Below are 14,879 nucleotides of genomic sequence, written 5' to 3'. Positions count from 1 at the left end.
TGATGACGTAGCATCTATTTCTAGAATATATTCGTATATTCGCGCGTTTTACCGCTTATTAGAAGTAGGGTGTTACAAGTTGGTATCAGAGCCATGGCCAGTCTTGTCCGGACTAGCATCCGTTGAATTTTCATGTTAGTATGCAAATGGTAATGAGTTACCTTCGGTACTTGTTTGTTGTGCTGTTGTTCTTATCTATTGGTTGGTTTTGTGTAGTCTTGAGATGAATGGTGGTAAGGATGATGCAGCGATTGCGCAGGCTTTGACTACGATGGCTCAAGTGTTGGCTCAGGCTAATGAGCAGGCGGCAGTTGGTCATCGTGATCCTGGAGAGGCTAAGGAGCGGATGCTTGATCGTTTCTTGAGAAATAGTCCGTCGACGTTCAAGGGTAGGTATGACCCGGATGGAGTTCAGACATGGATGCAGGCCATGGATAGGATCTTTCGTGCTATGGTGACTAGTGAGGACCAGAAGGTCAAGATGGCTACTAATATGCTTGCAGAGGAGGCTCAGTATTGGTGGACCAATGCTAAGGGGAGGCTTGAGGCTGGTGGAGCTGTGACTTGGGCTAGGTTCAAGACTAAGTTTTTGAGGAAGTACTTTCCTGAGGATTTGAGGACTAAGAAGGAAGTGGAATTCTTGAACTTGAAGCAAGAGAACCGTTCAGTGGCTGAGTATGCTGCAAAGTTTGAAGAGCTTTCGAGGTTTTGTCCGTACATCAAAGCGGAGGATGCTACGGTTTCCAAGTGTGTGAAGTTCGAGAGCGGTTTGAGGCCCGATAACTATCAGTACATGTGTATTCAGGAGATCCATGACTTCGACACTTTGGTGCATAAGTGTTGTATGTTTGATGATGCCGGAAGGGCTAAGGTTAATCATTACAAGGCTAAGAATGAGAAGAAGGGAAAGGGTCATGAATTTGGGAAGCTGTATAGCAAGGACAAAGGGAAGAAGAAATAATCTGGTGGAGGCTCTAAGTCGAATGTTGCTGAGGTGAGATGCTACAAGTGTGGAATCTTGGGTCATTACTCTAATGATTGCAAGAAGGAAGAGAGTTGCTACAAGTGTGGGGAAGCAGGTCACAAAGCTTTTGAGTGCAAGAAGGAGATTACTTGCTACAATTGTGGTGAGAAGGGGCATATCAGTACTAAGTATACCAAGCCGAAGAAGGCGGCGGGGAAGGTGTTTGCATTGAATGCGGAAGAGGTGGAGCATCCGGATAATCTCATCCGAGGTATGTGTTTTATCAATAGTACTCCTTTGATTGCAATTATTGATACTGGTGCTACTCATTCTTTTATCGCGGTTAGTTGTGTTGAGCGTTTGGGCTTGGTTGTGACTCCGTTGTCCCGAGCGATGGTTATCGACACCCCGGCTAGTGATTCAGTGACTACTTCCTTAGTGTGTGCTAAGTGTCCTGTTAGTTTTGGCAATGTTGATTTTGAGTTGGATCTTGTGTGTCTTCCGTTGAAGCATATGGACGTGATTTTTGGTATGGATTGGAAGTTATCTTTTGGTGTTAACATTAATTGTTTGACCAAGAGTATAACGTTTTCTATGCCAGTAGCTGAAGAAGGTGGGAAGTTTTTGACCGCGGAGCAAGTGAAGAAGTCTTTGGACGGTGAAGCTAGTGTGTTCATGATGTTTGCTTTCTTGAAGGAGAGTGGTGAGAAAGGAGTTGGTGATTTGCCGGTAGTGCAAGAATTTCCAGAAGTTTTTCCGGACGACATTACTGAGTTACCGCCGGAGAGGGAAGTTGAGTTTGCAATTTATTTGGTTCCGGGAACGAGTCCTATTTCGATTGCGCCGTGTCGGATGTCTGCATCAGAGTTGGGTGAATTGAAGAAGCAGTTGGAAGAGTTGCTCGATAAGCAGTTTATCAGGCCGAGTGTTTCTCCGTGGGGTGCTCCTGTGTTGTTGGTTAAGAAGAAGGATGGAAGCATGAGGTTGTGTGTGGATTATCGGCAGTTGAATAAGGTGACGATCAAGAATCAGTATCCGCTTCCGAGGATTGATGATTTGATGGATCAGTTGGTTGGTGCACAAGTGTTCAGCAAGATAGATTTGAGATCAAGATATCATCAGATTAGAGTGAAGGCAGAAGATATATCCAAAACTGCGTTCCGAACAAGGTATGGACACTATGAGTATTCTATGATGCCATTTGGAGTATCTAATGCACCAGGTGTTTTCATGGAATATATGAATAGGATATTTCATCCTTTTCTGGACCATTTTGTGGTGGTGTTTATAGATGATATTTTGGTGTATTCGAAGTCAGAAGAAGAGCATACCGAACATTTGAGGATTGTGTTGGGAGTCTTGAAGGAGAAGAAGTTGTTCGCTAAGTTGTCTAAGTGTGAGTTTTGGTTGCGGGAAGTGAGTTTCCTTGGTCATGTGATTTCTAAGGGTGGTATTGTCGTGGATCCGTCGAAGGTTGATGCAGTGTTGCAGTGGGAATCACCTAAGTCTGTTTTTGAAGTTAGAAGCTTTCTTGGTTTGGCAGGTTATTATCGGAGGTTCATTGAGGGATTCTCTAAGTTGACGTTGTCATTGACGCAGTTGACTCGGAAATGGCAAACTTATGTTTGAGATGCTAAGTGTGAGAAGAGTTTCCAAGAGTTGTAGGAGAGGTTGACTTCAGCTCCAGTGTTGATTTTGCCGAATCCGAAGGAATCGTTTGTTGTAAATTATGATGCTTCTAAGATGGGTCGTGGTGGTGTGCTTATGCAGAATCGTCAGGTTGTGGCTTATGCTTCGAGGCAGTTGAAAGTGCATGAGAAGAATTATCCGACTCACGATTTGGAATTGGCGGCCGTTGTGTATGTGTTGAAGATTTGGAGGCATTATCTGTATGGTTCTAAGTTTGAGGTGTTCAGTGATCATAAGAGTTTGAAGTACTTGTTTGACCAGAAAGAGTTGAATATGAGGCAGAGAAGGTGGTTAGAGTATCTTAAGGATTTTGATTTTCAGTTGAGTTATCACCCTGGGAAGGCGAATGTCGTTGCTGATGCTTTGAGTAGAAAGTCGTTGCATATGTCTGCTTTGATGGTTAAGGAGTTGGAATTGATTGAGCAGTTCCGAGATTTGAGTTTGGTTAGTGAGTTGACACCGGAGGGTGGAAGGTTGGGAATGTTGAAGATGACGAGTAATATTTTGGAAGAGATCAGGAACGAACAGAAGGAAGATTTGGGACTTGTAGATCGAGTGGTGTTGGTTAACCAAGGTAAGGGTGGAGACTTCAGGTTGGGTGAGAACGGTGTTTTGATGTTACATGATCGTGTTTGTGTACCAGATGTTCTTGAGCTTAAGAGACAGATTTTGGAAGAAGGTCACAGAAGTAGTTTGAGTATTCATCCAGGAGCGACTAAGATGTATTAGGATTTGAAGAGATTGTTTTGGTGGCCTGGAATGAAGAAGGAGATTGCAGAGTTTGTCTATGCTTGATTGGTTTGTCAGAAGTCTAAGATTGAACATCAGAAACTGTCGGGTTTGATGCAACCGTTGTTTGTGCCAGAGTGGAAGTGGGATAGTATCTCTATGGATTTTGTTGGAGCGTTGCCGAAGACTGTTAAAGGTTTTGATTCAATTTGGGTGATTGTTGATCGGTTGACGAAGTCTGCACATTTTGTTCCTATCAAGACCGGTATGTCTGTGGCGAAGTTGGTTGAGATCTACATTGAGCAGATTGTTAGGTTGCATGGTATTCCTTCTAGTATTGCGTTGGATTGGGATCCGAGGTTTACTTCTAAGTTTTGGGAGAGTTTGCAAGTTGCTTTGGGAACTAAGTTGAGGTTGAGTTTTGGTTATCATCCCCAGACTGATGGTCAGACGGAGATGACTATTCAGGGTTTATAAGATTTGTTAAGAGCTTGTGTGTTGGAGCAAGGTGTCAGTTGGGTTGAATGTTTACCGTTGATTGAGTTTACTTACAACAACAGTTTTCATTCTAGTATCGGGATGACACCATTTGAGGCTTCGTATGGTCAGAGGTGTATGACTCCGTTGTGTTGGTATGAGTTAGGTGAAAGTGCTTTGTTAGGACCGGAAGTTGTGCAAGAGACTACAGAAAAGTTTAAGATGATTCAAGAGAAGATGAGAGCGTCTCAGAGTAGGCAGAAGAGTTAGCATGATAAGAGGAGGAAGGACATTGAGTTTCAGGTTGGTGATCATGTGTTTTTGAGAGTGAACCCTGTAACCGGTGTTGGTCGTGCTTTGAAGTGTCGGAAGTTGACTCCTCGTTTTGTTGGACCGTTTGAGATCATTGAGAAGGTTGGGTTTGTAGCGTATCGGATTGCGTTACCACCATCTTTGTCGAATCTTCATGATGTGTTTCATGTATCTCAGTTGCGGAAGTATGTGTATGATGTGTCTCATGTGATTCAAGTGGATGATTTGGAAGTAAGAGATAATTTGACCGTTGAGACTTTGCCAATTAGGATTGAGGATCGTGAAGTGAAGCGTTTGCGTGGCAAGGAGATCGTTTTGGTTAAAGTGATTTGGGTTGGACCAACTGGTGAGAGTGCCACTTGGGAATCGGAGAGTAGGATGAGCGTTTCGTATCCAGAGTTGTTTCCTTCAGGTAATTTTCGAGGGCGAAAATTATTTTTAGGGGGGAGAGTTGTAACAGCCCAATTTTTCGTTAGATTTATTTTATTATTTATTTATGTGTGTTATATGTGCTCTTATGTGATTAATTGCCTCTGTTTGTATTTATGGTCGGGAATTGTAGAATTCAGTGTTAGAAGGGTATGTTAGTCATTTTGGACTCAGGGGTATTTTGGTCATTTTTAGAGTAGGGGTAATTTTGTAATTTTGCTGAGGATTATTTTGAGTGCTTAGTGAGAGTGGTTATTTTACTAAGTGCTAGGGAATTGTGGTGAATTAGTTTATTACCGGTAGGTGACCGTTAGTATTGCATTTTACCGTTAAGTGAGTAGTAACATTTTGGGTTAGAATAGAAATGGGTTAGGCCCATTAAGGCATTGTGAGTTAAGCCGAATTAGGTGAACCTATATAAACTCTTGTTAGTAGAGAAAATAGCTAACATTTTCAATTGAGAAAAGATAGAGATTGAGAGAAGATAAGGGTTTGAAGAGGAAGAGCAAGAGAAAGGGGTTGGAGGCTAGAGCTAGAAGAGGAATTCATCATCTAGGAGCTAAATTGAAGCTTGGGTTAGAGATTCTTGGTGCTAGAGGTAAGAGGGTTAGGCTTTACTCATAATTTCATAATTTTCCCTCTTTACCCATTTTTGTGAAATTGATGAATTGAATCTAATTGTTGTAAATTCGTGCATGATTGTTCTTGTTATGTTTGAGAACATGATTTGTATGATAATTGTACGTTAGTATGTGGATTAACATGTTGAAATGTATAATTGTTGGTCCCTTGTGTTCTTGAGCAATTTTTGATGAGAAATGAAGTTGTGGTGTTGAATTGTGCATAAATTTGTGTTCATTAATTGTTGTTGATGATTGTTGAACTGTTGGAATCAAATTGGTGTAACTGGAATCGTTGTTTATGGATTTGTGAGGAAATTTGTGGTTGTGTTGGTGTTTTGAGAAAATTTTATGATTTTGATGAAATGAACTATTTTGTTGTTTCTAATGCATGATTCATGTTTGTTTGGATGCATTATAACTATTAGGACCCATAAACACTTTCTGGAACTTGTTTTGGTGAATCGGGGATTTAAAATGGGAATTTTTGGGGTGAAAGGGGTTGGAACCCGTAACAATTTTGACAGAAACTGAGACAGCACGCTTTAGCGTGCTGCAACGTGCTCTAAGCGAGCAGCTTTTGGAGTTAGGACGCTTAAGCGTGCTCCAAGCGTGCTAAGTTCAGAAGCTACTGGAACTTGGACGCTTAAGCTTGCAGAGGACGCTTAAGCGTGCAACTCCCAGTTCAGCCACTTTTATTCCTTCGCTTCGTGCACTTGGGGACCAATCCGGGCTTCCTAAAATGTTTCTTTTAACTTGTTAAAACTCTGTTTACGCACTTAATCCTACTAGAACATGGTTTGAATCGAATTGGACTTGATTTTGTGAGTTTTCACTTAACTTTGGAAAAACGGTCCAAACGTTGATTTTTCTGAAAACTTGTTTTTCTCCGGAAATCGAGTCATTTGTTCATGCATTCATGACTGATGGTGGCGGATTTTATATCCAATTGAGGTGATTACAATGTTTTTGTTGCATCGAAGGTGACGACCTTAAGGTGACTTGGTACCACATGCATCTAGATGAGTCTAGAGGCATTGCATATATTGTTGGTGAATCGAAATGCTTTTGAGTCGTGCATGATGATTGAATTTGTTAATTGTTGATTGACATGGTTGAAATGGTGATATGTGTATGATACACTTGTTGATATGAACTTGGAGTGATGATATTCAATGATCTTGAATGATATGAATGTTGTGAATACTATTGAGTACATGTATGATTTGCTATATCTTTCATTCCCAATGTTCTTGTTAATTTTACTATGGATTATGATGATGTAATGCTAACCCTCAGTGGTTTACCACCTACCTTTCTGTATGGACGGGTAGATGGAGTGCATGATGCTTAGACTGTATGCTTGATGTTGCCGAGGAGCAGAGTTCTTCTTTTTATGTGCAAGTGTCTAGATTAGGGCTCTGATATAGGGTAGTACTTGCATGCTGGATTCTGCTTTGATTATGTAGTTTTGGAGTTGAGATATTGATTGTATTTGAGATTGAGAGATGTATTTATTATCATGAGATTTGAAGATGTTATTCATATGGTTTATATATATATATATATATATATATATATATATATATATATATATGTTTCGCTGCTATGTTATGAAACTTGATAATTTATACATGTATGTTTTGTTTTCGTTTGATGACGTAGCATCTATTTCTAGAATATATTCGTATATTTGCGCGTTTTACCGCTTTTTAGAAGTAGGGTGTTACAAAAGGGAAGAAGAAGGGTTCGATTGAGGGAAAGGGTGTGGGAGGAGGTTCAGTTGAGGGAGGTTGGTAGGGGAGGGTGTCGGTGGTGAGAGGGGTGAGGGTGTGGGAGATGAAGTTGGTGTCGTGGAACATTAGGGGGTTGGGTGGGTTTGAGAAGAGGAAGGAGGTTCGTTCTTTGGTGAAGGAGAAAAGTCCCTTTGTTGTGTGTCTGCAGGAAACTAAGTTGTAAGTGTGTGATGATGTTGTTTGTTCATTGATATGGGATGTTTAGTCTATGGTTTATTCCTACCGTCCCTCCTAAGGGGCGTCTAGGGGACTGTTGTCTGCTTGGGATACATCAGAGGTGGAGGTGTGGTCGTCTGTTTCTTTTGAGCATGTGTTGGCAACTCATGGTCGGTTTCTTAAATCCAATGAAGAGTTCCATTTGTTTTTTTTTCACCTTGTGACTACCGAGGTAGGCATTTGTTGTGGGAGTCCTTATCTTTGCGCCTTTCCCTTTTCGTGGTAAAACAGTTTGTGTTTTCGGGGACTTTAATGTCGTGCGAAATAGGGAAGAAAGAAGACCGATGTCAGATTTCAATGGTGCTTCTAATGTTGTACCTTTTAATCAGTTCATTGAGGGCACCATTTTGTTCGATTTTCCGCTGTATGGTCGCAAATTTACGTGGTTCAAAGGTGATGGTAGGTCGATGAGTCGACTTGATAGATTTTTACTCTCTAAGGAATGGTGCTTGACGTGGCTGAATTGCTTACAGGTTAATCAGGTGAGAGGTTTATCAGATCACTGCGCTTAGTTTTTATCAGTTGATGAAGAAAAGTGGGGGCCCATGTTGTCGAGATTCTTAAAATGTTGGTCAGACACCCTGGGGTATTCACATTTTGTGTGCAATAAATGGAAGTCCTTCCAGGTCGAAGGGTGGGGTGGTTATGTATTAAAGGAAAAATTTAAAATGATTAAAATGGCGCTGAAGGAGTGGCATGTTTCCCATTCTCAAAACTAACCTGGGAAAATAGCCTCTCTGAAGGAGCGGTTGGCAGTGCTCGATGGTAAGGGGGAGTTAAGATGTTATCGGCAGCTGAATGTGAAGCGATGCATGGTGTAATGACGGATATTCACTCTTTGTCCAGGTTACATACTAGTGTTTCTTGGCAGCAATCCAGATCTCAGTGGCTTCGCGAAGGTGACGCGAATTCAAAATTCTTCCATTTTGTAATCTTTTTGTGGCGGCGACATAATGCCTTGAGGTCTGTGTTGGTGAATGGTGTGTTGGTTGAGGGCTTGCAGCCCATCAGGCATGCAGTCTTCTCGCATTTTGCGCTTCACTTTCAGACGCAAAATGTTGAGCGGCCGAGCGTGGAGAATCTTAGGTTTAGGAAGTTGTCTGTGTCAGAAGGAGGGGGTCTCATTACACCTTTTTCTGTTGATGAAGTGACAGCGGCTGTTTGGGATTCTGTTAGCTTTAAGAGCCGGGACCGGATGGGGTAAATTTTGGTTTTAAAAAGGAGTTTTGGCAGATTCTCAAAGAGGATGTTATGCGGGTTGTCTCTGAGTTTCATCGTAACGGTAAATTGACAAAAGGTATCAATTCCACTTTCATTGCTCTTATTCCAAAAGTTGATAGCCCGCAAAGACTCAATGATTTTTGACCTATATCTTTGATGGGGAGTTTGTATAAAATTATGGCAAAATTGTTAGAAAATCGTTTGAAAATGGTGATTGGTAGTGTTGTTTCTGAGTCACAATCAACCTTTGTGCAAAACAGACAGATTCTTGACGGTATTCTAATAGCTAATGAGGTGGTGGACGAGGCCCGCAGATGTAAGAAATATCTTATGCTTTTTAAGGTCGATTTTGAAAAGGCTTGTGACTTTGTTGACTGGGGTTATTTGGACTCTGTTATGGAACACATGTCTTTCCCTACTTTGTAGAGGAAGTGGATTAGAGAGTGTGTTAGTACAGCCATCACATCTGTGCTTGTTAATGGAAGTCCTACAGAAGAGTTTCCTTTACATATGGGTCTTCGACAAGGGGATCCTCTCTCTCCTTTCTTATTCCTAATAGTGGTTGATGATCTTAACATTTTGATGAAAGTCATGGTTGATTCTCATTTGTTTGAAGGTTATAGTGTCAGGATGCCTAACCATGTGGTTGTGTCTCATCTTCAGTTTGCGGATGACACATTGTTGTTATGGGTGAAAAGTTGGGCAAATGTTCCGGCCCTTCGTGCAACTCTCCTTATTTTTGAGGCTATGTCAGGTTTGAAAGTGAATTTTAATAAAAGTATGTTGGTGGGGGTTAACATTTCTGATTCTTGGTTCTGTGAAGCGGCGTAAGTGTTGAGTTGTAAAGTGGGAAAGGTTCCTTTTGTATATTTAGGCTTGCCTATTGGGGGTAATCCATGATGTCTTAGCTTTTGGGAGCCTATTGTGAATCAAATTCAAGCTAGACTCACGAGTTGTAATAGCCGATTTCTCTCTTTTGGCGGCCACTTGCTACTTTTAAAATCTGTCTTGACCTCTCTGCATGTCTATGCTATTTCTTTGAGTAAATAGCCAACAACCCCCCCGAAATTGCAAGGTTCATCAAATACCCCCTGTAGTTAACGAAACATCAATTACCCCCCTGAAATTGTGTAGCGTCTGTCAATTACCCCCTCTGTTAATTTCCTCCAGCCAACATGCTGATGTGGCCGTTAACTGCCACGTGGCACTGCCACATAGTCAGAAAAGTCATGCCACGTCATAGGGGGGTAATTGACTATATTTTTTTCTAAAAAAAAAAAAATCTGATTTTTTTTTTGTTATCAAAATTAACATTTGTGTCATCCACTGACCTTGCAAATACCCCCCTGAAATTTAACATTTATGTGCAAATATCCCCCCTGAAATTTAACATTTATGTGCAATTACCCCCCTCAAATTTAAAATTTATGTAGCAAATTGCGAAACCAGATTTTCTGCACAACACAGCAACGGTACCTTAACTTTCACAATTTAATTAAAATACCAAACAATTTTCATTTTGAGCAAACAAAAACTCGTTGGAAAGCTTAGGGTGTCAACAATACAGATATAATTTTTGTTTTGAGATTAAATCATCCAATTGGTCCAGTTTAACAAAAGAGTAGGTATTGGTACAGAAACATGACTGAATCTTTCCTCAAACTTGTAGGTAGCTTTTCTCCTATTATACTTGATAGAATTTAACAATTCTTGTGTCTAAACTGTAGAGAATTTTGTCTTCTTTGTAACGGTTCAAGTCCCACTCCAAAACGAATCATGTAACAGAAGTTATGACAGTTTTTCCAGCAACATGTCCATACGAATTTTAGCCAATTACTCATAAAGCTTAACTGTAACCAAACTAACAATAGCAATCAATTCAACAACAGCACCAGTTGAAAATACCATAACAACATTCTAGTTTAAGGTGTTTAGATCACTATTTCTTCCAATTATTACCAACATTAAATTCAACTTCATATTGTCAAATTCAAGCTTAATGGAAAACTCACCTCAAGAGTAGCTTAGCTTCCATCTCATGCCAAAGTTAAAAACTATGTCTCTTTTAAAGCTGCTTGCCATTCACTAATCCTTAAATATTGATTCCTATTAACCCAAGTCATCCACTTCAGCACCGAACACCACATACAAAAACACAACCTAACCAAAAATATAGAAATGGAATTTGGGAAAGATCAAGCTAGTTCTAGGCTCATCTTGAATCATAGTTTATCATTATGTATTTGCATATATAATTGGTGTTAGTTTTTGGTTTAGAAATTGATGATTGAGGGAAGGAGGGAGATGAGCGTGAGACATAGAAAGAGGAGAGGGAAAGTTCTGGCTTCAGCTAGAGAAAGGAAATGAGGAGAAATGAAGGGAAGTGAGAAAATGAAAGAAAATTGCTTTCTTTAAAATTTATGTAGCAAATTGCTTTCTTCCTAACCACCGCAACCGCCGTCTCTTGTTTCTCCGGAACAACAACAATTGCTTGATCATTTCCCTCACACGGCTCAGAATCAATAGAATTCACCCCCAAATTAGGAGGGTTGAGATTTAGGTCAGGGTTACAACCATTAACCAAATTCTCCATTGAAACAGCAGAAGCATTGTTGGAATCATCGATTCCCATAAAAGGGTAAAGCGAAGAAATGGGGTTGTTGTTGAGAATCTTGGATTTTAAATTTGAGGGGGGTATTTGCACATAAATGTTAAATTTCAGGGGGGTATTTGCAAGGTCAGTGGATGACACAAATGTTAATTTTGAAAGAAAAAAAAAAGAATCAGATTTTTTTCAAAAAAAAAAAAATATAGTCAATTACCCCCCTATGACGTGGAATGACTTTTCTGACCATGTGGTAGTGCCACGTGGCAGTTAACGGCCACATCAACATGTTGGATGGAGGAAATTAACGGAGGGGGGTAATTGACAGACGCTAGACAATTTCAGGGGGTAATTGATGTTTCGTTAACTATAGGGGGTATTTGATGAACCTTGCAATTTCGGGGGGTTTTTTTTGGCTATTTACTCATATTTCTTTCTTCAAATCTTCACAGGTATAATATCTTCCATTGAATCTTTGTTAAATATATTTTTTTTAGGGGGAGGGGGGTGGGGGAGGGAGTGAGGACCATAGAAAAATTACTTGGATAGGTTGGAATATTGTGTGTTCTAAAAAGGATTATGTAGGTTTGGGGGTGAGACAGTTAGGAAAGTGGTGTTGCAGGATGTTGGTCAATAGAGGTGGATTGTGGTATAGGGTGTTAGTTGCCAGGTATGGCGAATTAGGTGGGAGGTTGGGGGCCATAGTGTTTCTTGTTGGTGGTGGGACGTGAGTAGGATTAGGGAAGGGGGCGATGTTGGTGGTAGTAATTGGTTCAACGATTAGGTGTTGAGGATGGTGGGTGATGGGACTGCCACATCGTATTGGTATGATAGGTGAATAGGGGGTTCCTCTTTGTGATCGTTTCCGTCGTTTGTTTGAATTAACCAAGAATAAGTCCATTACGATGGCAAATTTACTCTGTGTTGGTTCAAAGCAGTGGGGGGACGCCGGGAGGTCGAGGCGCAGGCTGTGGATCTGGGAGGAGAAGTTGTTATAGGAGTGTAGGGCTTTACTGCTTGATGTTTCCTTGTATTATAATGTTACATATAGATGGGTGTGGCTCTCAGATCAGTCAGGTGGCTATACAGTCTGTGGTGTAAGTAATTTTTTAACAGCTCAAGAAGCTTTTGATGCGGATTCGACAATGGACTTGTTGTGGCATAATCAGGTTCCATTAAAGGTATCGGTCTTTGCGTGGAGGCTACTTCGTGATCTCCTTTGAACAAAGTCAAATTTGGCGGCTAGAGGGGTTCTTTCACCTGATATGTCCTTGTGTGTTGCTGGTTGCGGTCTTCTTGCAACGACACAACACCTCTTTTTATTGTGTAACACTTTTAGTTCGTGTTGGCAGATGATGCGTGATTGGATTGGTTGTTTTGGGGTGGACACTCATAACATTCCTAACCATTTATTGCAGTTTACTCATATGACAGGTGGTAAAGCTAGACGTTCTTTTAAGCAATAAATTTGGCTTCTGTGTGCCTGGGTTGTGTGGAATGAACGAAATAATCGTCTGTTTATTAATGTTGTTATTCCTATCCCCCGATTATTAAATAATGTTAAGATGTTGTCTTTAGGCTGATTGAAAGCTAAAAAAGCTACTTTTATTTTTGGTACACAACAGTGGTGGTCGAGCCCTTATGTTTGTCTGGGCATCGGCTAATATTGTTTGTTGGATACGTTGCAACGTTGATACTCTTTGTTCTTTTTAGTAGTCTCTAAGGCACACCTTGTGCTTTCGAGATTGCTTTGTTTGTGGTTATAAAATTTCATTTTGCCTTGTTAAAAAAAAATTAAAATTAAAATGTATAATCCTCATCCTCATTTTTAAGAATTTAGAAATTTTCTCTACTATTGAATTTGAGGTTAATATAAAGCGGCATATAATTTGAGACAACATTTTTCTGACTTGCATAAATAAAGATTGGATTAAAACAAGCTAGGAAGAAAGCTCACGTTTTTTTTCTTCTGACTTTGTATTAGGTTTTGTTAATGTATACTTGATCTGAAGCAAGCAACCAAATAGGATAAAATCCTTGAAATGAACCAAGGAGTACCGGATCTGGTTGGACGTAATTGTTCTTTACAAAATAAAAAAATCAATTCATCAGATCACTATTTTCTTAGCATAACAACCTTATCTTCTCCAAAACCTTGTATCCCTCAACAACTATTTTCCTAGCATTGAAAACACAAACACATACCTCTCAATTTCTAAGTATTGCAAGAACACAATCATGCCACCAAGGAAGATGAAGAGAAAAAGGAAGAACAAAAGGGAAAACTTTGATGAGGCTCTCAACATTTCTAACTCAAATTCAACCACAAACAACTTTATTAACTTGGTGATGCTTTCATCCACTTGTTTTAGCTTCTAAAATATTATGCATAATGTGAACTTAGATTATCTTGCATAAATATTTGTGTTAATATGATAATTTTAAGTTTCTGTAAAACAGAATGACGATTGAAAGTTATAAAAACCGTAGGAATTGTTTAAAAGAGTCATTTTTATTGATATGAGATTAAATAAAAACATGAACTTGGAACCAAAATCAATTTCTCTAGAATTTTTTTTTGTTCATCCAGTTGATTTTTGTTCATTACACATGATTTTTTTCTTCATCTGTATGTTTTATTCATCTTCTTACTTTTACTCACAGCATGAAGAAAGTGTCAAAGGAATAATTCATCAATATTATACAGCGAACTATATTAACATTTAATACAACACTTTTGGTTGTTTATAACAAAGTAAAACTTTTTCACTAATGTATATGGTTAGTACTCAAATACAACGAACCATATTAACATTTAATACAACACTTTTGGTTGTTTATAACAAATCAAAACCTCTTTATCAATGTATATGTTTAGCACAACCTATTGATTGTTTATACATGAATAATTCTTCAATATTATACAACGAACCATATTAACATTTAATACAACATTTTTGATTGTTTATAACAAAGCAAAACCTCTTCACCAATGTGTTTAGTATTCAAATACAACGAACCGTATTAACATTTAATACAGCACTTTTGGTTGTTTATAACAAAGTAAAACCTCTTCACCAATGTATATGTTTAGTACTCAAATACAACAAACCATATTAACATTTAATACAACACTTTTGGTTGTTTATAACAAAGCAAAACCTCTTCACCAATGTATATGTTTGGTACTCAATATCCAAATATATTTTTTCACAATTGTGAATGTCTATAATATATACAAAGAGGATATAAAGTGAGATGTTTCTCGGGATTTTACATTTTTTCTCTCTATTTTGTTGTTGGTTTAATCCTAACTTTCAACTTGTTGCTTTGTGTATATTTTCAGTTGCTTCCTGTATATGTTCAATCCAAGTCTATAAGGCAATTAAATCAGAATCCATGCACCTTGAGATTCTCTCGAAGACTTCTTGAAATGGAAGCAACCTCACAACCTAAGATATCACATTATTCTACCTTTAATGATGTCCAATTTTTTAATGTATCAGCCACTTTCTTGGGATTTTCTATTTTTTCTCTCTGTCTTGTTGTTGGTTTAACCTTAGCTTTCAACTTGTTGTTTTGTGTATAGGTTCAGTCCAAGTCTTGGGAATGTTGTTTATCTGCTAGAAGGCAATTAAATCTGAATCCCTTCCGCACCTTGATATCCTCATAAAGACTTCTTGAAATGGGAGCAACCTCACAACCTAAGATATCAACAAGACATTCTTCCATGTCATTGAGGAACCAAAGAGCAAGGGAAGAACAAGTTTATTTCACAGTCTGAGTCAACCAACCTTAACAACCAGGTTAACCTTTCATCC

This window comes from Medicago sativa, chromosome 2, assembly GCF_051527215.1.
Source record: "Medicago sativa cultivar Bolivia chromosome 2, Bolivia_mono, whole genome shotgun sequence".
Classification (NCBI taxonomy): Eukaryota; Viridiplantae; Streptophyta; class Magnoliopsida; order Fabales; family Fabaceae; genus Medicago; species Medicago sativa.
This window is presented reverse-complemented; position numbering follows the sequence as displayed.